We start from the raw sequence: 24,322 nt of genomic DNA, 5'->3' as shown, positions 1-24,322 counted from the left end.
GTTTCACCTCTTTTCTGGACGTGGCAGAATGAGGCACATCAGCTCAACTAGAGCTGGTTTTGTCAAATAATAATACTGGAGTTTTCCTTTGGGAAAAATGTTTTTTGAGGAACTGGGGTCCATGGGATTCTTGTACTGTTCTCTCAGTAAGTACCTTATGTGGAAACGTTGTGTTATGTGATCTGTGTGCCAGGTATGTCATGGGTCCTCTGTGATGGTAGATTGAGGTAAATGGGATGGAAAATGGGTAGAAATAGTAAATAGGATAATTATACATGACCAATATCTTGTCTGGTCCATGGGTGCACTGGTGAGTTTGGGAGATACAAAGAACTTGTTGCACAAGGGGATACGGGTCCTGGCACCCTTACAATTGCTTGGTGATGTAGTTGGCTACAACGCTAAACTTTAAAAACAAAAATTGCCTTGTTAGGATGACTGAATCCTCCTTATGTTTGCAAGGAATGAGCCCGGGAGCTGCTGCAGGGGTGCAGAAGTGTTGCAAAAGAGATGTGCAAGGAGAAGTTCGGGAGGTGAGATAGACATACGTGTAGGATGCCGAACTGGGTGAGATTAGGATCTGACCTTCTCACAGATTTGTGATAAAAGAGTTCCCTAATAAGTCAATTGTGTTATAGCCAATTTACATTATGGAAACTCACATTCTAGCAGAAATAGATATTACCAGTAAGGTCTCTTTTTATACCTTGTGCATCAGAGCAATTAGTGGTTGTCTGTGTTTCATACTTTATGTGTGAGAGTGTTAACACTTAGGTTGTTACTAATGTGTAAAATCTGCACGTGTTTTGCATATTTCGACAAGGAGCTGAAACTTGACAGGAAGTAGTTAAAGTTATGCACCAAAAGGTAAATTTACCAGGGCAATCACTTTTCTTTTTCTTCTAGAGTTATTCTAGCTTTTCTAGCTGTCAGGAAAACCTGCAAATCTTCAGGTATTAAAAAATCTACATTTCTTCATTTCAACGAGGAAGACACAGCACTTGAAATGATGTACTGTAGAGAACTGCAGCATGCTGTTGTTTGTGTGTGTGCATGCGTGTGTTTGCATGTCCTTGTGCAGATGTGCATTCTGTGTGAGTGAAGTTTGGAAGTTCTAGAGGTTCTGGCTGTAGTTTCTCATGAGCCATGAAAAGAGAAAAACAGTTCAAATTCACCCGTGTCTGCTTGTTCAGACCCCAAAGAAAAGGCTTGGCTTTACAGTATGTACATAACTCTTGTGTTGCCAGTATAAACAGATATCAATTTGCCTGCTTCCTCTCAGCTCAGCATGTTTACTAGATAGTATGCACTTCTTGCCTGGTGTGAAGAACACCATTTAATACACCATTCATAATCTTTTGTATTAGTCACTAAGCCAAGTGGTTGTGCCAGTCATAGAAACTGCTAGCTAGCAGGATAAAAGTGTTCTGAGAAAAAAACTAGCAAACCTTTTCAATCTGGGCCATCTCAACCAAAATAGTTAGATAATAGTTAGAAAATAGAAAATAGTTTATTCAGGCTGTGATCATGTCTGAGACGATCGACTTTCTGCTAATTGCAACTAATGGCCAAAAAAAACCCAACATTTTCATGTCTTGAAGGGAAACTGGAACCTTACAATCATGAAAAGACATGAGAGTGGAATGCGTTACTTCAGTAATGAAGCTACTGACAACAATCTTTACTATTCCATCAGCAGGCAATTAGCATTACAATGAATTCTCCTTTAAGTAATTGTAACGGGGCGTAGTTTAGGACCCTGTGCAGGCGGCATAATCCAGAAGTGACTGGAAAAGGGCTACAGGAAAACACAGTTAGGAAAGGAAGGAATGGCGAACAGTGGGTGGTGCCGACAGTGGTCAGGTGCAAGGCGGGAGCGCAGGCAAACAAGTCCAGGGATGTCCAATCGGGAAATCCAGGCGCAGCCCAAAATCCAAAGCCGGGTGATCCATCCAAGACAAGACAAGCAAGGTTAAAAATCAGGAGCGGAATCCTGAACAGGACAGGAGGTTAAAACAGTCTGACGAGGCCAGGCGCTCCGAGGCCCGGGCTCAGCAGGTCAGGATGCCGATCGGGAGCCTAAGCCATCAAGCCGCAGACGTAGGGCGACTTGATGCTAGGGGGGCCTCTGGGTCTCCAGGCCTCCGGGCCTCCATCTTCCACTGCAGAGCACCGGGTTTAAATAAAGGACGGAACAGGGGGCAGGGGAACGTGATGATGAATTTAACACAAAAGGCTCGGAGCGTTCTTTAGAGGAGGGATGACGATCGTAACGGTAATCACTACACGTGACCAACTTGACAAAAGTAATCACTACACTTTCCATTAAAACTGAAAGCTTTCTGACTTTAATAGCACAATTACTACAGTTAGGTCTTTAAAAGTTCCTATTATGAAATCATATATGTTTACATTTAGGGAGAAATGTGGCATTGAGGACTCTTACGCCCACCACAGGTTTGACGTACGAGGCCAATTGCAGTAAAGTTTTCTTGGTCATTTTTGTACCTTGCTGGCATTTTGGAATTTCTATGCAAGTTGCTTCTTTCATTCATAGCACAGAACAATTTATTGTCCAGGTAGGAGGCTCAGGCTGCTAGCTGTCATGTCACATGCATATGCAAATATAATAGGCCAATATGTATTCTCCCACCTAGTGTCAGACTTTGGTCATTGCTTCCTAAAATTGCTCACTAGTGCTTGTATGCAACGGTTATAACTCATGTTTATGCAAACTGTCAACTGCTGGCCTCCATTGCCATCTGTCAGCTTGCGTGCATATTCAAATATAGTAAAATAATTTTAAACTAGTATTGGTGTTCAATATTGCATTTTCTTTGGTGCAAAACATTTCTGACTCATTCACAGATTGAAGAATCTGTGAGATTTAACATGCATTATTTGTTTATAAGTAGAAAAAATCAAATACACACATTTTGAAGTAAACAACCTTTATAGTGTGTACCGTACAGTATGTTAAACAGTTCAAGGAGAGGAAATGGGATTAATTTTAAACTAATATAAATCCAGTTATAAAGTATCTTTTTATGCCATAAATTTTAATTTGCATATTATAGCATATAATGTCATATTTAAGTATTTTAAATATGCAAAAGTATTTTGCAATGTTATATTAATTAACTGTTATATCAACTAATCTTAACTCCAGATTGTTGTTGCTCACAGAATTGGGCAATTCATGGTTCAGCAGTTTGTTAATCCACTGTACCACTGTAGGATTTGTAATTCAAGTTTACTTGACAATGGTTGACCTGAAGGTCATCGGTAATCTGTTTTTCAGCCAGCCTGACCATTTAGTTCCTAGTACAAGACTTCAAACACTGGGAGACTGTGCTCTCTGTTCTGTTGATCCAAGACTGCAAAATTATTTTCCAGGCCATTTTATACATTAGATAGCCAAGTCAGTCACCACTTTCAAATGCTGTCTTAAAACTAATTTCTATAGTTATTTTAATTTCTGCTTAATCCAACTCTTGCTTTTGTATGTGTTATTGTAGTGCCTTATGATGATGCCCCATGTAAATTAGCTTTACAATAGAGAATTTATCCTGGAAACCGTACAGTATGTCCAACTGTATCACCAGATGTTCTCCAGCATGTTGGTAAATCTGCTAATTCCCAAACTTGTAGGCTCATTAAAAATGACAATTCTTGATCCCTTGGATACAGCAGCTCACTGGTCATTAATTAGAACTTATCATGGCAAATAATTAATAGCTTGTGGCTTACTTCCTAATGGTTATTCTACAAGCTAAAATTTCAGATATAAGCAGTGGTGTGCATTGCACTTTTAGTGCACTCTTCAACTACGTGCTCACCCCCTCCTCAAAGCTAACCTGCTGTGGCCCTTACAAATATTTCACTTGAGTATATTTCCTGGTGTATCGTGGTGCAATTTAGCTGCCTTCGTCAAACAGCTTAAATGATCAAACCCTTGTGATTCCATGCTCCAAAACCCGCGCCAAAAAGCAAGCAGCACCAACAATTTTCTATTGAGGGCGTTGGTGGTTTGTCTGGCTGAACTGCCATACAAAGGATGTCCCTGTCTTGCTAATAGTAAGGGTTGACGTTGGTCGAACCCACTGAACAAGACAGTATTTATCATTGAATGATAGGCGTGAAAAAGGCTTTGCAATCAAGCTCGCCCGTTACAGATCTCACTAATCAGACACAAGTCCAGACTTTTTCCCACAAACGCCGACGCACAACCTAATTATCCAACCACGTCCCTCGCCCTGCACCGCTGACAACCACTTCTTAAGGGCAACTCACCTGCACTCCCACACTCACTATTGAGTTAACCCTCATTTAGCAACAGTACCTTCTCTTTCACTCCTACGTCTAAGAAACCCATCGTCTTGTGCATCTGGCTACTTGTCCCACGCTCGTTCTCGACCACGAATATTGACTGCATGACTTGGCTAAGTAAACCTGTCTTCTTCTCCACTTAATCTTCGTTTTCTCTCCTCAATCTTCGGCTGGCACAGCCTAGGGTCCGATCTCTTTTTTGTCGTGACCAACTGCTCCTAACATCGCCACAGTATCATCCGTATTTCTACCATCCATCACCATTTTCACTTTTAAGAGGGAATACTGGCAGGACCCACATAATGTAAATGGACATAAACGAAAACCCACAGAACGAGCTTGAGCCTGATTTTGATGTAAACAAGTACAACCCCTTCTCCAAGTCATAAAATTTCAAATCTGATCAGACGATTTTACTGTCATCTGCTTGATACAGTAACATTGTGAGATATTTTTTATTGAATATTATTTTTTTCTTTTTCCTTCTTTGCCATCCCTTCACAGAAGGGTTAAAGGGTGCTTACTGCACACCACTGGGTATAAGAGATTTTCTTTACTTCTGTTTCATTTTGCACTTGCTACATATCCACTCCCTGCACAGTTGTGGTTTGACATTGACATTTAATTTAATTTATAAATTATAAATTTCAGCTGAAGTGGGAGGAGAATGTTGGGCTTCAGTGGCATTTCAAGTAGACATGGCAGAAACCTCTGACCACAAAAAAAAGCTTAAAGGAAGGAAAATATTAAATTCCCATGCCATGCATAATCTTTGTGATCATGTGGTGTGTTAAGTATATAAGAAACCAAAATGTGGTGAGGAAAGGAAGATAGTTTCAAGAACAAAAAGGTTATTAATGAGAGGAGCCCTTCCTGCCTGTTGGGTAGCTAGTAGTGAACTGATGCAAGGCTGTTCTTTGAGAGAAACCAGACAACATGACCATGTTGCTTGTTCCACCCTACCATAACCCTCTGCCACCAGTTTCCTGCACTTCTGTACGGTTTTCTCTGCCCTGAGATTCATGTTTGAACTAAAAAACACAAAAGGTTTCTTCCATCATGTTTAAGAAATGAATTGTCTATAGTGGGGTGCAGCAGAGCTCTACACTTGGGGACACCATCTGAGGGAGGGCAGCTAAGGGAGAGAAAAGAGAGATCACGTTATTAGCCCTATACAATTTCTTGCATTAGGAATTTGTCTTTTTGCATGTCCCAGCTTGCTCTCCATGAGACGCACAGACAGGGAGAGAAGCCTGGGGTCAGAGCGCAGGGTCTGCCTTTTTATACAGCGCTCCAGGAGCAGTTGGGGTGAAGGGCCTTGCTCAGGGGCCCAACGGAGTAGGATTCCTCTGCCATCCATGGGATACAAACCGGCAGCCTCCCAGCCACAGACACAGATCCTGAGCCACAGAGCCACCGCCCTGTCCATCTCACACTGTTAACGTGAGATATTCTCAGACTGACTGAGTCATGGTGGATTGAAGTGTGCAGTTTAGGATTTTTGTAATTTGTAAGTTCTCAGTTAGAACTAGGATAGTGATCCCTGTTCTGTTTCACAAAGGCCTCAAGTTTGCTTTTGACTGTGTGATCTCGGGGGGTTTTGTTCTTTTTATATGCAGGAATGGTTTTACGTTCCTTTAATACTTCTGCGTTTTGCACTGTGGTGGCAAATGTAGATTTTAAGTTTTGCTTTCCTGTTATGCTGAGTTGTGAATACAGTATGTTGTGACAAGGGGTATTGTGTTTCTGTTCTCAGAATTTTTCCTGTTTAAAACTTTTCATGTCACATTTTTGAGAAATTTCCTTCTGTATCTCTAGAATGCAGTGTTCCGATTTAGTGTATTTCTGGCTTTATCAAAATCCTGTTGTGTTCAGATTTTGTGAAAAGGTAAGAGTTGTCATTTGAAAGTAAGTTGTTCTTGTGTAGCAGGACGTGTGTCAGTGTCTTTGAAATAAGCTCTGATGTCTGGTTTACCTGTCTTTGAAATTGGTGCCCTTGTATGTTGTGGTGTCCTTTCATTTCCAAAAATGATGGTTTTTGTTGTTGTTTGAATTCAAGGTCGTTGTTGGCGAAGTTAACATCCAATAGTTTTAAGATTGGTGTGTCTGGTCTATTGTGGTCGAGATATCTGTGAAACCACTCGCGGACTGCTTTCCGTCGCTCCGTAGTTTTAATGTTGGCGCATAAACTGCCGATGTCTATCGCTTACTTTGTGTGAAGCTGGATTTATGAAAGTAGAATTGACGAAAGGTTCACTGCTCTGCCAGTTCACAGAAACGCACATCGCATTTCCAGCAGACCGCTCGACCGGGCGGATGGGTTTTGTCAGAGGAAAGCGTTTCTTTCTTTTAGTGTCAGCTTCGACTACTGGAGTCCACTATTCATATCTTCCTTTCGGTTCTTACTAGGCTTAGACGGTAAGGAGAAAGAACCGGAAAATCAGAAAAAAATGCAACGTGTGTACTTAGGATCTAAAGTATTTTATATTTCAGAAGGAAGGTGGCATTTCGGTGTGAAGCAAGTCAGGAATGGCGAGAGAACAGAGCAGAGGCATGTCTGAACATGTTGTGTTTTTTTTTTGTATTTCGGAACTAGCTGCAGGCGTTGTGGTTTTGACGCAGCGCTTTTACCACGGAGCATCACTGGCACTCAGCCTGCAGCTCCACCAGTGAATTTCTTCAAGACCTACAGTACCAAACACACGGTGATACCTTTTACCGTCACGTTTGCCCTGCGCAGAAGTAATAAACACGACAGCATTTCAAAGTTTTATTCTGTTGTTAGAATGCCAATTAAGACCTTGCTAGACAGATTCCTTTCACCGACTGAAACATTTCAAAAGGTAGTTAAAACCATGTTGCATAAAGCAGGCAATCCTGAAGTCTTTCAGAGAACCTGCTTCAGCAAACAATGTTCCGCGGCATTTAAAAGTGAAGCTCCATTTTAAAAGAAGTGCATAGCTCTCATTCACATACAATATAATTACTGATATAATTATAATTATAACCCTACTGAGAAAAAATCTAAGATAAAATATTAAATAAGCTTGTTTATTATCATGTTTTCATTAAAATAAAACAAGTCTGTGCACTGCAGGGACTTCACATGTTGTACCGACAGATGTCAAAGAGAAACAATGTAATACATGCAAAGTCTTACATAAAACGTAGCACGTAAGAAAAAATCTGAAAGAAATATTTCAAATGTATTGTAACTTCCATACTTCCATTTTTACATCACTTCATGCAAAACAGGGTTGCAGTTGAGACATATGCCTACCTATAGCCTATGCCAGGAAGCTATGGGCAGAAAGCAGAATACTGTACATCCTGAAGGGGATACCAGTCCATCGCAGGGATAGCAGACTGCACATGAGCTTATCAGTGGCTGCCCAGGACATACAGTGAGCTACAGGGGAATCAGGGCATCTCAACACTCTAAATCGACACCCTAAAAATGGCAATCAAGTTCCCCACCGAAGCTACTGAACACAAGCCAAGCTCCAAAATACTTACATGGCTGGGACACTCCAGAAAGCAGTGGGCCCATAGCCATCTGTTTGGAAAGTTGTTACGATAATAATAATAATAATAATTGCTTACATTTATATAGCGCTTTTCTGGACACTTCACTCAAAGCGCTTTACAGGTAATGGGGACTCCCCTCCACCACCCCCAGTGTGCAGCCCCACCTGGATGATGCGACGGCAGCCATAGTGCGCCAGAACGCTCACCACACATCAGCTATCAGTGGGGAGGAGAGCAGAGTAATGAACCCAATTCATAGAGGGGGATTATTAGGAGGCCATGATTGGTAAGGGCCAATGGGAAATTTGGCCAGGATGCCGGGGTTACACCCCTGCTCTTTTCGAGAAACACCCTGGGATTTTTAATGACCACAGAGAGTCAGGACCTCTAAAGGACCTTTACGTCTCATCCGAAGGACGGCACCTGTTTACAGTATAGTGTCCCTGTCACTACACTGGGGCATTAGGACCCACATGAGCCACAGGGTGAGTGCCCCCTGCTGGCCCCACTAACGCTTCTTCCAGCAGCAACCTTAGTTTTTCCCAGGAGGTCTCCCATCCAGGTACTGACCAGGCTCACACCTGCTGAGCTTCAGTGGGCTGCCAGTTGTGAGTTGCAGGGTGATATGGCTGCTGGCGTTAATAAGATGCAGTACGATGTAGTACGATGCAGTACGATGCAAGACGGATAAGACAGGAAACGTATGGTCACAATTTTCGTCATAGGTTTGGCCAAGGGTAGATGACAAGGAAAAGTGTTAATGCTTATCCTACCATGTGTGCCAGTTTACTGCCAGAGACCACACCTACAACTCCACCCAGGCCTCAGTAAGCTAGATCTAGTGGGTTTCCTGTCAAGTGCCTGCGGGAGCCCTGAATTAATCACCCAGAGTGTGCAGATGCCACTGTCACAGTGCCTGCCCTGAGGGCAATCCTCTCACAGCTGCATGTGGTCATATAGTGTCTGGGCTTCTGTCTGTCTGCCCTGTAGAGCAGGATCACGTCGCCTCTCTGGACCTCCTGCACACACACACTTTCCTAACCCATTGGAGTCTGAGGAAGCGTGACCTCTACTTTTATTAAGTCAAAGTTAACAAAGATCTTTTGAGTGTCAGAGTGGTGGTTTTATAAATAACATTCAGTTTTTAATGCTGACTGGCAGAAAAATGTGGCAAAGAGGAGTCTTGTCTGAGAAGTCTATGGACAGGTGTGTTCTAAATAGTTATACATATATTAATATAGAAGCTGGTAGAGGGTGTATGAGGTGAAAAGAGAACTAGAAGGTGAGGCTGTTTGCAAAAAGATTTTCAGTAGATATAAATACACAATTAAATCTATTGTAAATAAAAGTAATAATGATCTTTATTACACCTGAAGAAAATTAATAAAACCTTTTTGATCTTTTGAGCTTTCTTTGAATAGAATCACTCGCAGTATTAACATACCCCATGTCAACATATAACCTATGAAAACCTTTGAGTCTTTTATAGCTAACAACATGTGTAGAGCAAATGTTACCTTTAATTACTGAAAATGTAGACAGAGTATAATCCACCTGTGAAACTGCTATTCAAATAACCAGAAATACATAGAAGAAACCATAAATTCATCTCTCGCCTTGTCTTTATAAAAAGCACACAGAGAGGTCATTAAGGTGAGAATAGTTTAATGAATACAAATATCTTTGTAACCTGACACAGGTACAACTTTACAAAAATGGACTGTTGACTATTGAAGTCATCAATACCCGTGTAAATAACAAGAATGAACAAGTTATTCAAGTTCAACCAAAATGATCTGAAAAAATAATAAATTCTGTAAGAAAATAGGTCTTACATGTTACAGCCTGATTTAAACAGTGCTTCTTCTCTCACAGGTTTGAGCAAACTGGCTGGTCCTCCTTGCAAAAATGGTTGTATCTGTATCAAGTGTGATTGTGTCTCCTGCTCTACCCTGTGCACTTAGACGGGACTTAAAAGTGAGGATATGGCAGCTCTACTTCTCAGGCTCTCACAGAATGAAACCCATGATGACTAAGTCCTCTGATATGTCCACTGACACTCTCACTGTCACTGACTGGGCCGGACAGGTGGAGAATCCTGACACGTTTTACACTGATTTGTTTTCCTAGAAAACTGCACTTTTTCCTGTTGCCAGAGCAAAAACTGTAGCACTTCATTTTCCTTGTGTTCTTTACCATAACCCATATTCCCACTATGGCTGTACCTTTCTGGGGTATTAGAGGTATTACTAGAGATCCCTGCACCCCCCTCCACTCCCCTAATGCACAGCACCCCTTCATTTTTCTGTAATTCGTAAGGGCAGAGGGAAGAGGGCACCCCCCAATCTCTTTCAGTCTCCCAAATCCCCCGGTCTCTCACTCTGATTCTGGGCTGACATGGTTTCTTCACCCTGAGCGTCCACCTCCACAGCCTTTCTTGATAAGCCTGCAGCAGAGGAAACACAGGGTTCATTGCTGACACTGAAGATTTTAACTCTCGATGATGAGACATCAGTATTACTGGGGCAACTGCTCATTTCCTGAGGAATACAAACACCCAAGAATTCTAGGTATTGAAAATATTTATTAAGTGTTTCATCATGGTGAGAACTGAGACTCCCTTAAAGGGGAGAAGTGAACCAGGAAGTAGGTGGAAAGGTGGAGGCAGGGTGTAGGAGGGATTCAGAAGAGTGTGAAGTTTAAAAGGACTTACAGTAGGTACTCCAGTTTCCTCCCACAGCCCATTATATATGGCTGGTTATGCAAATATGGTAGGTTATATATGGTAAGGTAAGCAAAAACAGTATTTTTTAATTTAAGAAATGATACTTAGAATGATTATGAGTCAGCGCCGCTGAGGTGACAGCAAATTATTCTGCTGTCATCCCTCCTGAGATTTCGTTATAAAACGTAGTACTGCTGCACAGCTGTTAGAGAAAAGGGCTATGCTTTACTCAATGGGGTTCCTAACTCCCTTCTGAACACCAGGCCAGATCGCATCATAACAGCATGAAAACCATACAGCACAATAAAATTACACACAAACAGACCAGCATCCCTGTTACTGAACTGCATCTGCAGAAAGTCTTTCTCAGTCTCTTCCATCATTTTCACTCTGCCTGAAACGTTGTGTGTCTTGGTGTCTTGTTAGGAACCATTTGAAGAGATTGCGTGCTTGTGATGTCAGGTGCACAAATGGTTGTGATGGACTACACAACGGGTATGCATTTTGCTACGTCATGTTGTGCTACCGATAAAATGAAATGGTAAATCGTAACATCTTACTCTAGAGTAGAAGGGCTCAGTAAATGAACAGGTAGAAAGCAGTATTAAAGCTAGATTCTTTAGAATTCAACACTGAGGAAAACATGCTGCCGTGAGGATGGCCACACTATAGGGACATCCTATCCTCTGGTCAAGCACCACAGACCAAGCACTGTTAACCTTTGTACCTTGTATACCTGAACTAGGCTTCAAGATACAGTATCCCCTTATCTTCTGCCAGAAATACTACCTTCAAAGAAAAGATTACATTTCAACTCTTGTCTCCCCCAGTATGAAAGCCCCTCATGGAAACACAGAGCCTCCAAATCCTAAGCCCTCGAATACCAAAATTAACAAACTAATTAGTTTTTCTAATAATAAAAAATTGGTTGAAATTCTATAGTGCTTAAAGACGCAAAGTGATGACATTTAGGGAGGCCTGATTGCCCAAGCCCAGAATGGAGCATAGCTAGGGCACCAGGGTTAACGACCCCTGCTGCTATTAACACTGCCATGAGATCTTTAACCACTAAGTAGCCAGGACATGAGTTAAATGTCTCATTTTAAGAGCAGCACTTTTACAGCACAGTGTCCCCAGTCACTACACTGGGGCACTGGTTTTCTGGGAATTCTGGTCCAAACCAATGGCTCAGGATGTCACCAGGGAGACACAGACTCATTTCACTGGGTTGTGGTTATTGTAAAGATTTGTCAAACTAAAAGCTATGCTTACAGTGAAAGATGAGGAGCATGACTGCAATCACAATAAATGGACTACCAAACACACACCAGATGAGGTGACTTCCTTCTCCGCAAATCCAGTCTGAAAGACACAAGGGAAGTAAAGAAAACTAAGCAGCAACAAACTATAAATACTCTACACGCACAGCTGTGCACATAGTGCTCTGCTTTGTGCTTTTCATTTTTCATGCAGAGACACAATTCTATCAAGATCTTCTGCTGAAACTTCAGCAATTTTGGCTGTTTTGTTTGCATGTTAACAATTAATCCTGAATTATCTGCATTTTCTAACAGAAAAGTCAGCCTTTTTGCTGTGTAGATGTATAGAAAGAAACAAATGAGGTTAATAACAAGGAACACCTGAAAATGAATCAATTTGATCTGATGAATCAGCTACTGCATCTCACACTGCCTGCTCTTTTAGCGGTCATTATCAATTATCATAAATCATTGATAATGACTGCTAAATGACACGTTTGGATTGGAGTTCTTACTCATACTTAATTCTGTTACCAACAGTCAATGCTGTTATAATATTAGGAGAAACTAGTGGTGACTTTGAGTAAATTGGTGATGCCCATAATATACATATATTGCAATCCTGATTACATTTCAGATGTCTTAAGACTCTAGCACAACAGTGTATAAATTAGTCACTCTGTATAAAGAGATTTGTTTCTGAAGACATTTCTTTGAAAAAACAGAAACTTGTAGCAGCAGGCTGTGTGAGGCTTTTAGTGCACTGGTGCTTCTGTTTTACTATTATTTAGAAGCATGAGATATATGTTACAATATATTTCAGCATATTTTAAAAATAATAAAAATAGGTAAATGGACCAGACAGGGAACAATAAACGAGAAAGCTCTGCAGCTCTGGAGCACAATCAGGTGCCCCTATTCTATTATTGTTCAATTCTGAGTGTATGGATATGTGTGGAAAGACTTGTTATAAACATCAGTAACAATAGTATTTTTTGCTGCCAATGATAGTAACTATATGGATCAATTAGTGTATAGAAATTAATGAATTATTACTATTAAGTACTTACAAGTCTTTCCATAAATAACAGTCAGTCTAGCTGAAGAACATATCACAACAATCCAGCTGACACTTTTCCAGCCAGCCCTCCCTAGCAACAAGAAAAAAAAAGCATTATTATACAGTTTTAAGGAGACAGGATATGACCAATTAAATTGAACTATTAAGGCTAAACAGTTACGGTATATAAACTAGTCATGTTACAGAAACAAAATCTAATATTGACTCTCTTTTAGGCTAGCTTCCTAATGAGGAAAATAATCACCTAAAGGTGGAATTTGTACAATTCAGAAACAAATAGACTCATACTTTACTTTTACATTTCTCTCCTGAGCAACCTATACAGTCGCACACGTAAGCTCTCTAGGAAAAGAGAATGACATAATCATTCTCATTTTTAGACAAATTTGTAGTTGTGGAAAATTATGAGAATGGCACCATTCCGTTAGTTTGGCTTGACATGACTATGTATTAAGCAATCCTGGAAACTTTCCATTCTTTAACTTGAACTTTAAGACAAATAGCAATGATACAGAAAAGGGGATTTCCAAGTAAAGTTCACATGTATCAGCAATTGTATTGTTATTATGCATCAAGTTATTCATAAATATACTGCTGATACACGATACACTACCTCTTCACTCTTAACCTGACTAGTCTCCCACCTGCGCGTTCAAGGCTTTTATTTCCTCCTCGTGTCACTGAACGTTCACGGCAAAGGTTAAAACACAAAATTAGGCACCAGACTGTACAGATCAGATTCACATTCATTGTAGTTGCTTTAAGCAGCAAAACGGATGGCTTAAAGAAAAACTGTTTGACAACCTTGTGCTGGCACTACAGCAAATGTGTTGCGAAAACAGGGAATACCTCCAAAGCCATTTTAAAATAAGGAACTGAAAATGTATTATCCTCTAATCAGAGCTTATAACCATCCTGTTATTGCGATACATACACTTGTTTGTTTTCTGCTCATCTTTATTTGTCCGTTTCCTCTGCTTCACTGTACACAGAAACAGCAGCACTCTCACACTTAGAATGATACTCAAAAGCACTGCCATAGGAATTGCAAATGCTGCATGATCTGAAATGAGAGACACGAAATTAATCTGGCACAGGGCACAAAACACGCACTGAGACCCAGCTAACCCAATAACACTGTGGCAGCATCGTGACAAACCTGACAAATAATTGAGCCAAAAGCCAAATTAATTTTCTTGGCTCCTGGGGTTGCTGTTGAAACATGCTTTACTATGTTCTCACAAACAAAATCTAACATGAGCATGATCCTGCCACAGGGCTCATGTTCCGACCATTCACAGCCCCTGCAACTACTAATTACTCTCATCACCCTGTTATCCAATCACGTCTCTCTCCCCTCACTACTTAAACCCTCAGTCACCTCACGCTCGGTCTTAGGGGGCTCTCCATTCTGCGAGCTCACTGCCCTCCTCGGCAGTTTCCCTAACTTTGATCTAACAACAGGCCGCTGACCTTTGACTTGCTGCTTCTCGACCTCATTACTAGTCTCTCCCTGGATGGATTTGTTTGCCCTATTCGTCCACCTCGGCTCTCTTCCTGCGTAGGCTCCTGTTACAGGTGCCGTAGCAGCCCTGTTGCAGGCTCCTGACAGGGAGCCCAGTTCTAGTCTAGGAGGGCCTGAGCATCAGCGGGCTTTAAAGCTCTATTTACAGCAGAAGCACTTCAGGAGTTGGGAGACGCTGTTCAATAGATCCAGGTAATCCAATAGCCAGCTGCTTTAGCTCTTTAAGAGTGGAGTTGGAATGAAAAGCTGCAGTTGTACCGGCCCTGCAGGATCAGAACTGGACAGCTCTGGTGGAGGATTAAGTCTCTTGTTTAGCATATACAATGCTAAGTACTGCATACTGTCTTATATAATGATATATTGTGTATAATGCTTAGCATGTATAAAACATCTCCTAGCAGTGTATTCTAAAAGCCACACAGGATACAAGACTTAAAATTTTGAATGTGGCTACAGCATCAAGTCTCAGATTCTAGAAAAACCAAATTATAGCTCTTCTTTGGCCCGTGAAAAGAGTGCTTAAAAATGTGTCTAACACAACTTAACCACAACCTCTCCAGCAGCATTCGGTAAAGTTGGTTATTTGATCAAACAGACAAAATAAAAATACACTTCCTGTTGAATTTACATAATCGAAATTTAACCTCAATTAACCTAACCTATTCCTTGAGTGTTTTAATTAAAACTCAAAATTTATATTTGTCTATTTACGTGGCACCCAAGGTTAACACTATTAAAATGTGTTACTCACATTTATCTTGATAATTGTCTATCAATTTATGGGAAGCAACAATCATACTGATAGTTCATGCCATGTCTGGTAAAGAAAAAGCACAGAAGTTTCTTAGTCAGCTTTTCTGTAATTTAAGTGTGTATTTCCACTTTAAACTGTGCTCTAAAACAATGCAGACAGTACTTTCTATCTGAGTCTATAGAATTATATGAGAATTAATCCCCTAGTCCAAAAAATATTGCAGAAATGGATGAAAAGTGACTGAAAATCTACAACAAGAATACAATCTTAAATAAATACAAAAGGAAAACAGGAAATACCAGAGGTCTGCAACTCGACAAGGGATCCAAAGAGCACAATGATCAATGCAACTTTGCTGCATTTATCACTGATCCAGCCCAAACACTTTGACTCTGAAGGGAGTGAGGAAAAAAACAGAAACAAATAAAAAAACAATAAATGAAGCACATCTTTACATTTTTTAAAAATCTTAAACTATGCACTTTGACAGCATTTCTCTAAATTACATTGTTTGATATGTACAGGTCTTTTCACACACAAAATAATCGCTAACATATTCTGTGGACTTCAAAGGATAGAGGCTTCAATAATATTCATGGCCTTTTACATGAAACAGTAAAGAACATAAGTATAAGTGGTATAATAAATATATTAAATTTGTATTGAGGAAGTGGGGTGAGAAAATTAAAATTGGGCGAGAGTAAAAAATATCTTATGAAAGTAAAATATATCCTATAAAACCTTACAAAATAAACACATGGGGAACTTGACTGAACACTGCTCAGACATTGTTTCAAGAAGCAAAATATTCATATAACTTACTTTGCTTAAAGAACACACCCTGGAGGAGTCGAAGTATTACCAGACCTTCAGTAACCAGGGCAGTGTACCCACATAAAATACCAGCAAAATCTTGCCAGTAGAATCCTTAAAATAAAACAATAGTAAAGTCTTTTACCACAATCAGCTTGAGACTGAGAAATGTTTTTGCTCCAAAAGCATCGCCTTAATATTATACATTTCTTCCAATATGTAGTACCATCTATTGATTGCCCTTTATAAACAACTGTTGTGCACATTCTTTATCGTTCAAATGACTTTCACACTCAGACTTGACTCAAGGGAGGACCACAGTATCATTAGTTGTTTTTTTTAAACACTTCATCTAGAACAAGGGAAATCATGTACTGTACAGTACATACAGCACAATACAGTACAAGAAACATAAACAGATATTGTTTTCAACTGAACAATTAATAATGTACGGTCTATGACCTCAAATGAAGATTGAAGAAATGATGTAGACTCAGCTCACTTTAGAAATCTTCTGCTTTTCTTTTTTTCTATTTTCTTTCACATACAAATAATTTTATCTCTTTGGACTCATCATCAGGACCATTTTGTATTTTAAAGGAGAAAAAGACTGAAATATTCTATCTCGTGGATAAGAAATAAATTATGAAAACATTAAAGTAAATACACACCTATTGATTTAAAGCATTTTATAATCAGATATAGAGAAATCTATATCACATCTTTATAGCACAGCAGTAGATTGGACAGCATAAAACACTTTTGGATACAGCTTTGTGCTTCTGCGGTTGAGAATGATGATGTGAGAGTGAATGGACCCAAACTGCTGCAGAAGCACTGGTTTTGCATGTTAAAGAAAAACAATAATGCATCGTAGCAGCTGTACACTTTCTACACTGCTTCATCCAATGAAACAGTCAAACTCCAGTGATGGCTTTACAAAAGAAAATAAAAACTAACAACAGATAACCCAACAATGGGTTAGTAAAAAAATGACACAAAAAGGTCCCATACTGTACCTCAAAAAACTCTGCTTTGGCTTCCAGTCCCTCTAGTGTAGCATGTTCAGATAATAAATGATACCAGTGAGACACTCAGACATTGATGCTTTTTTTACAGGTTCTAAAGCCACAGTTTTAGCAACTGCTAAAGGTAACATTGGCAGCTGTCAGTTTCTAAGAGCTGGATTAAAAACTGGTACAGTAGGTCTCCTAGGTGTTATGGGCAGATACAGAGGAACACTGCTTGGCTGCCATAAATTATCACAGAAAGTTGTATCCCTTTTCTTGAACAGTTTTAGAGGTGCCAATAGGGTGTTTTTCTCAACAACAAAAAAATACTGTGCATTCTGAACCATAGCACCACATAACACGGGATGCAGAAAATAAAAACTAGCTCACAATCAGTGTCCGAGAGAGAAGTATTGTACTGAGTATGTATTTCGTGTTTTCAGTTGCATTTTTCCTGTTGTAAGTTATGACGCTGTCAGCAATATTAAAGACACAGAAATAAATTCCCTGTACAATTACAATATTTTCTAAGGTTAACCAGCAAAAACAAACTAAGGTCAGCCTCTGAGTGATTACCACTGTCGTGTTATGAACATATTAATAGTTAGAAATGAGAGGGGGGCATTTCGTTTTCTAAATTGTTTATGTGTTCAGTAAGTAAGAGACTTCATGTTTCACTGTTGATTCTGAAGAAGTTCATAAGGCTCACTTTACCTTTGAGAATTGTGGTGTTATGAAGGAGTTTGTACAAGAAACACTAATAACTGAAAAAACATAATTGCATTTATATAACACTTTTCAACTGAAAGGATCCCAAAATACTTTAAATATAGGAGGAGACCCATTTCATCCACTTCATCCATTATGCACAACCATCCCCACAACCCAACAGATAAGGTAGCACAGTAAGAAATACTTGAGGCAGAACTCCAAGACTGACAGGCCTACTCTTACGGACAGTGCAATAGGACACTCAGTCAGGAGCTCAGTTTGACATTTCACCTGAAGGAGATTTCACCTGAACGTGCTGCAGCACAGTGTCTCCAGGCACCTGTATGCCTGTACAGAGGAAAGAGTGCCACCTACTGGTCTACCTACTCTATTTGAAAAAGGAAACTGTTTCTGAAGCTGTAGAATTTTCCCACTCTAGTCCACGTCCAGCCAAGCTTAGCATATGAGTTCTGATGAAATTCCGAGATGGTAAAACTTCAAAATTAAAAACTTTACAAATACAACCCCAAAGCAGTATAAGTGTAGCAAGTGTATTTGTGTACTATCAAACAGTAGATTAAAGAAACTAGCATCATATAACAGTATCAGACCATAATTATTATTATTATTATTATTATTTTATTATTATTTTAATTATTATTGCCCAGTTCCAGGGCAGAAGCTGAGAAGGAGGCAGCTTTCATATTTGCTTATGAAACTGAAACAAATCAGTAGATTCTGTAATTTTGCTCAAAACTGCTCTACTGGGGTATTATGGGAAATATACATGTTGCATTAGTACAATTATTTATTGTCATGCACACACAACTGACCTATCTGAAACAGGAAGAGTCTTGGAAGATGAATATGGAGAGCAATTAAAGATACAACACCCCCCGTTTGTTCCAATAGTCCCCTGTTGGCTTGTAATGTCTCTCAGAATAAATATCCGTTAGTGTGGACAAACCCGACTGCGCCTTTATGAAGACCCTGTTTTCTTTCCTGGAAATTGAAACACTATTCTCATTTTCAGTTTGACTGTAAGCTTGCATTTACATTTCAGTGATACTAAAGTTTTGAAAATGAGCTCTTACCAAAAAGCAAAAGGTGGTACTCCTCTTGGCTGCTGCTGAGCTGGTTTTTCACGGTGCATGTATATTTTCCACATATGCTGGTTCTGTCCCCAGAAAGTACCAGGACTTGGTCTCTCACCCTCTCTGGTGAAACTGTCCCCCTGTCTTTTGTCCAGGTGTAAAAGACTCCTTCCTGTCCTTGACAAGACATACTCACGTTGACAGATGCGTTGTATCCAAAATCAGTCTGGATTACAGGTTTCTGTACTGGATCTAAAAAGAAAAAAAAAAGGAAAAGTCAAGTTCTTCTTTATTGAGCATGGAGACAATTTTTTACCTTTGTTGAAGGCTGGCTCGTGATATAGTTTCATGTGCTTAAGAAGCTCAAAAGGAAGAAATGTAGATTTTCATCCACAGAAGAGTATCCATTAGAATCTCATGTTGATGTTAAAAAAAGACAGTTAATTAGGAGTGTCTCTTTTAATAATGTTTACATTGGCACACATGTTCTGACATTAAATGACATGAATACATGAAAACATAAGTTTATATAAGATAACTGGAACTTGTTAAATCTTACCAATCACATGCAAAGTGACTTTCCTCTTGTTTTTGTGATCCCACTCCATAGTGTATATGCCTTCATCACTCTTCTTCAAGTGGTGTAAAACAAATGACATGTTTTGTTTAACAAAGGTAATTCGTTCCACATAAGGTTCGTAGACATCAGGATCAGATCCTATGTAGTAGTGCACAACAGAGGTAGCTATGGATGTGTTTGTGCGTCTCTTGAATTCCCACTGTACAAAATGTTGTGGCTGTTCCATCTCAGCCCCGGGAATCAGAACTGAGCCTCCTCTAATACCATACAGTGAGCTGCTGTCCTCGATGGAGTCTTCACCTGAAAAAATTGAACATCGCAGTATTCTGAACACCAAGCACATTTAGGGAAGTGTTCTTTTTTTCTATTGAAGAACAATATTGACATAAATCAAAAGGCTCAAAGTAATAAAAAGTCAATTTCTAATGTGTGCAATCATTTAATATTTTGTTTATAAAATTAAAATAATTTTTCACTACTCCCTATTGATAAACTATAACTTTACAGTCATGGAGCAAAAACACAGACAAAAATGAACTTAAAGCTTTTGTTCTAATTACATTACATCTACATACATTTACTCACACGTTTACTTGTGATACATGAAAAATATATGATGATCATTGTGACATTTTCAGTGATGCCCAATGTAAATTGATTATCAAAAGTTACAATGCCGTGACACAAATTCAACACCAAGCCGTGACACAAAAAACAGTTGCATGGTGCTGTTTCCATGTGCTCTGTATCCAAAGGCCTTGAAAGCTTCTACAAGACCACAAGTCAGTACACATTTGCGTATTGTTTTTTTTGCAGCAAAACCTGAAACCAGTAAAAGTAAAAGGCAGAGGCCGTTGCAAATGTATTCCCCAGTCGTTAAGAAGCAGCCTGAGCCCTCTATTTAATCATGAAAATCAAACTGCACATATGTGTCCCTTCAAATATCCAGGTGGAGAACACGCTGAGATCTTTAATCAAATTTAAAATAAAATAAAAGTCTCATCAGCTCTACGTATATTAATAAAGGAGACACACTTTTATGTGTAATTTCTTTCAAAGTGCTTTTTGTTTCCTTTCTCTCTCTGCTTCTGTCTGTCTGGCTGGGAGTTACTCAGGGCTGCAGTTTGCTGCAGTCTTTCGAGTGCCCAGGGTGAACAGTAACTTGAAGTTGTAGTTCCAAAGTATTCTCATTTCACAATACTGTAGCTGATGTTAAAAAACCCGTCTAGAGTCAGTTGTCTGACCAAAACCTGAATTCTACCTGCATGATTTATTACACAGAGAGGATTAAGCAAAATATGATAGAAAATGTAACCTACCTCTTGTTTCTTGCAGGAGACTCAACAGCAGCAAAGCTTTTAATGATTTGAGGTCCATTTCTGTGTTTACTCAGATACCTTTTCCTGTCTGGAAGAACAACAGAAAAGCAAGTGGGCTGATCTCATTAGGTGTCAGCCTTGACAATGAATGAGAGCTTCTGGAGGAGCCGCTCTGTGTCACTATTCTCCTCCCACTTATCAGATCTCCAGCCCTGGGGGTATGACAAGTGACAACAGAAAAAACGAATGGCCACATGTCGGAGAGGCGGGGCTGAGCAGACTCTGCCGCACTCATTTCTAAGACTGAAACTGCTCACATCGCGTGCTCTCTGCATTATCATACAGATATGGTATGGGGATTGTTTTCTATAAAGCTTACTTCATCACAGCATGTTTGTTTGTGTTTTTTAGATTTATTGAACAAAAACAAACAGCGTTAGTAAATTCACAAATTTCAGTTTCACACATTTCAATAAAAGTAAGGGTAAAAAAATAAATAAAAGCTGCAGTAATGTAGTTGTTACAGGCCAGGCAGTAAATGGACAAGAGCCAGAGGCGGTGTAGACTAAGCACAAGGTCCCAGTTAACCGAGAAGACTGTGCACAGTGTATATGTAAAACATGCATGTAAAAGTACTGCCCTCTTTGGCCACTCAGCTGCTTCCTTGGCTGGCTGGGAGAGGTCGTTTGACTCTGCAATCACTCTAGAGCCCCTCGGGATTCTGGTTCTGCGGCTCGGTCCTCCAGCTGGTTCGGATGCTTTCTCCAGAGCTCTCCTGCGGAGCTCCCTGAACTTGAACTTGAACTTTATTGCCATATGTAACCGGTACATGTACTGGTACAATGGAATTCTTTCTTACAGAAAGTCTCTCGATTGTCAGACAGTGCATCAAGACAATATACCAACAAACAGTAGACAATGTACAAGTAAACAGTTCGAATGTTAACAATGCAGACATGTAAACAATGACTGTAGATGTGCAATAAATAATATTACAATGAGGTAGATGGTGTAGGTGTGGTCCGAGGGGCACGGCCAAATGTGTTCGCCAACCGCACCGCTTGTGGTTAGAAACTTTTGAAGAGTCTGGTGGTAAGTGTCCGTATGCTCTTATATCTCTTGCCTGAGGGCAGTGGGGTGAAGAGCTCATGCCCACGGTGGTGACTGTCCTCTGTGATGGTCAGAACTAACTGCTTTGATTTGAGACACCTTCAGTTTCATGGTGATTTGATTTCTCTTCTGTTTCCAATCCATTCATCCAGACCACACCTTCGAAATTCACCTGGCATGTCTTAGAGGATGATCTTCCATAACAAAGTTGCCTCCTCTCATCTCATATCTTTTGATTGGCAGATCTGAGACAGGCTGTCATGGACTCTGGCACCTTCTAGGAATCCTCTGGCCCTCTTGTCACCATGGTGACCAGCAGAAGCCCCTGTTACTCTTGGCTTTCATGCAGAAGTGCAGTCTTCTGCGTTTTGGCCATTGGACCTGTAGGAGACTGGAGATCAGCTCAGGGTGCTTGGAGCAGCAATACAAATTCCCCACAGCAATGATGCCCTCATTCTCCTCAGGCTCACCAGCTTCCAGCAGAGGACCAGAATCAAAATGGACACCTGTAGAAATCGACACTGGTGGTGTTCCTGGTCCTAAAAAACAAAACGCAGCCCCCGTCAGCTCGGCTCTCATCTGCTCCAGGCTTTCGGCATCTCTCTGTACCCCTGCCCAGTCCTCACTACAGCTCTCCAGCATGGGGTGAGAAGACCAGGGAGGCTGCAAAGACAGAATCAGCAGGGAGACACTAACCAGACACGGGCAGGATCCCTGCAAGAGGTGAGGAGCAGCACAGCTCAACAAAGAACAATTAGGGCACATTTCAACCTCGTCACTTACAACCCTAGCCAAAGAGTACTTAGTAAATGGAGTCTAATCTTCCTCAGGACAGAGGGGATCTGTAGATGCTGTTACATTATTCATGCATGGTAACACACTGATTTTAAACAGAAACAAAGAGTCATTTAAATGCTTGACATGTAAAGAAAGAGGGACCTGTGTCTATTGTTTTATAGCTTCATGAAAACGTTCCTGCCAGTTTAAAGAGAAGAGAAATATTATTAGTTAGCTATTAAGTTACTCTTCCGCCCTAGAAAATTTATAATTGTAAACTGTTTGCTGTCGTATGGGGTTCCCCAGGAAATGTTGCGCCCTGAAACAAACTTACTAAATGATAATACAAAGATAACATTCTGCCAAGTCACTTACAATGGGGGGGGGACACCAAAATATCTTAATTAAATTAACAAAATATGGAATATTATTTGCTTGTTTAAAAAATGGAATCGTGCGTCCATTCAGAGAAAAGACTTAATCGCCCAAAAGCGTTGAACTAATTTAACAAATAACACACATGCGATTCACAGATGTTTAGCTTTTCTAGAAAAGGGAGGAAAGGCTGAGCTTACAGCACAACTTCCTCATTGTCTTCGGTGCTTTTTAACAGGATATGGTTTGTCATTCAAGCAAATAAGATGATATATATAAAAGTACTGTACATATACATTTAGTGAACACACGCTGCACACAAACACAAGAACTAAATGAAAGCAATAATTCCAAAAATACAAACAAAAGCTTATACTACAATTCTTTCAACTAATGATATACAAACAACTGTACAACAATGGTAGACACATTTTCTTAAGTAAAAAGTACATTCAAATTGTATTTATTCAATACTTAAAGAACTAGGATATGGAAAGAAAATGAAAGTAATACAAATGAGGCTTGTTGGCATGACATTACACCTACTGACTTACTGCCAAAGCATTTGTGCAAAAGTACAGTATTATAGGCTAAGCTAAAAGTGAACGCAAACCATTCAGTCCAGTGCACTAAATGCTAGTAGCACCAAAAATTAGCAGTATACAAAATATATTGCATTACAGTACAATACAGAATGATACTGAGAGATACAATATCTACAATACTGTGCAGTGCAATATGAAGATATACAGTAGAGCAATGTACATCAGAATACTGTACAGTACTGAACAGTATACTGCTAAGGGGAACAATACAGTACAATATGTAATATAATGCAATTCAAAACAGAAAATAATAAAGGCTTAAGCCTGGAGAAAATTAAAATTAACAACTTGACACAATCATAATGAGAGATAAAGGAAAAATGTAGGAGATTGAAAAGCTGCATTTTAAATTATTTCAACTTTTTATTTCATTAGGATAAATTTCAACCTTGTCTCTTACAGCCCTAGGCTAATCTTTCCCAGGACAGAAACTGATATAATAGGTTAAATTTTAGAATACTCACATAATACTGCACGAGTGTTTTACTCCACCAATGTGTGAAGATACACAGTTTATATACTGTATGTTACTACATACCTCCCCACAATAAGCGTGGTGAATATACTGCATAATTCGACATCTCACACTCTGTAAATCTCTCAAGCAGATATTTTGCAGGATTGTGATTTTGTACCACATCTCCCTTTTGGTATTTTTTAACATTGTGAGTATTTATCTATTCCAAACGTATGTTTACAGTATGTTGGCATTTTTTTAAAAAAAGTA

At 39.7% G+C, this 24,322-nt stretch overlaps 1 long non-coding RNA gene across 4 annotated transcripts; it reads right to left on the bottom strand.

Moving 5' to 3' along the window:
• Nucleotides 1-9,505: 9,505 nt before the first annotated feature.
• On the bottom strand, nucleotides 9,506-22,647 carry LOC148678986 (uncharacterized). Of its 4 annotated transcripts, none has more exons than XR_015939948.1 (9): nucleotides 20,729-22,647; nucleotides 19,389-19,709; nucleotides 18,830-19,081; nucleotides 16,024-17,065; nucleotides 15,501-15,593; nucleotides 13,857-13,985; nucleotides 12,912-12,992; nucleotides 11,855-11,944; nucleotides 9,506-10,303 (listed from the first exon to the last, which is right to left on the bottom strand). It is a non-coding gene; the product is annotated as an uncharacterized LOC148678986 (long non-coding RNA). The 4 variants fall into 4 exon arrangements; XR_015939947.1 differs by having other exon boundaries at nucleotides 16,024-19,081; nucleotides 20,729-22,219; nucleotides 22,309-22,647; XR_015939946.1 differs by having other exon boundaries at nucleotides 16,024-16,128; nucleotides 20,729-22,644.
• Nucleotides 22,648-24,322: the final 1,675 nt, after the last annotated feature.

The sequence above is a fragment of the Lepisosteus platostomus genome, chromosome 1 (genome assembly GCF_059453375.1).
Source record: "Lepisosteus platostomus isolate fLepPlt1 chromosome 1, fLepPlt1.hap1, whole genome shotgun sequence".
In the NCBI taxonomy this organism is placed as follows: Eukaryota; Metazoa; Chordata; class Actinopteri; order Semionotiformes; family Lepisosteidae; genus Lepisosteus; species Lepisosteus platostomus.
The sequence above is the reverse complement of the archived record's forward strand: the minus strand, read 5'-3'. Positions and strand labels throughout refer to the sequence as shown.